The sequence below is a fragment of the Pseudorasbora parva genome, chromosome 18 (genome assembly GCF_024679245.1).
Source record: "Pseudorasbora parva isolate DD20220531a chromosome 18, ASM2467924v1, whole genome shotgun sequence".
Lineage (NCBI taxonomy): Eukaryota > Metazoa > Chordata > Actinopteri > Cypriniformes > Gobionidae > Pseudorasbora > Pseudorasbora parva.
Window position 1 is genome coordinate 6,888,016 of NC_090189.1, and position 909 is coordinate 6,888,924.

Sequence of the window (909 nt, forward strand, 5' to 3'; positions counted from 1 at the left end):
TTTCATGGTCACTATAAATGGAAAGAGCTGAATGAACTTTCAACAAAAAGGATAGTGACTAGATAATGAGAGTTTTTATAATTGAGATAAATATAACTTTAAATTAAAATATGCGTGATTTTAAAGGGACAGTTTACCCCAAAATAAAACTCATCGTTATTATTTTCTTACCCTCGTGTTATTATAAACATGTGACCTTTAAGAGAAGATATGTAGTCTAAAATATATGTTAAGCATCTTATTATCAAATGCAACAAAAACAAGATATGCATAACAACATTAGCTACCAGGAAAAAAGTTACATACTGAGTTTAAGTGCTTTTAATAGATGTGTTCAGTGCTTTTTGTTTTTAGGTTGTAGCAAAAGGTTTATAAATATTTAACGTTATATTAAAATGTGAGACATTTGGTTTGGAAAGAGATCACTTATTTTATAGCTGCAATTGTAATTCATAGAATAAAGAAAGTCATTCAGGTGAGCGTAAATAATGGCAGAATGATTATTTTTAGGGAACTATTCCTTTAAATACCAGATGAAAACAGCCTTAGTGTGAAAAAAAAAATGAATTTCAGAAATGGCGTTTGCATAGCCTATTAGTCCATTAATATATCTAATGCAAATCTGCTAATGACATACATTCACTTGAGGGGTGAGCTATGACTAACCTAAGTTGACAATTAATGTCTGGCTCATACACAGCCTAGAGGGTTATACTATGAAAGCGAACTGAAACACTGAGTAGTATCAACGCTGGATCTCAACGCTGCATTCATGCAGTCGTGCACGTAATAATCTGCCAAACAAACTGATTTCTTCCCAGCAAAGGACAGAATATGACCTGTGTGTTCACCCTTTACAAGAAATTAAGTTAACTTTAGACTTATGTTTACTTTTAGGTTCCCGTTAGT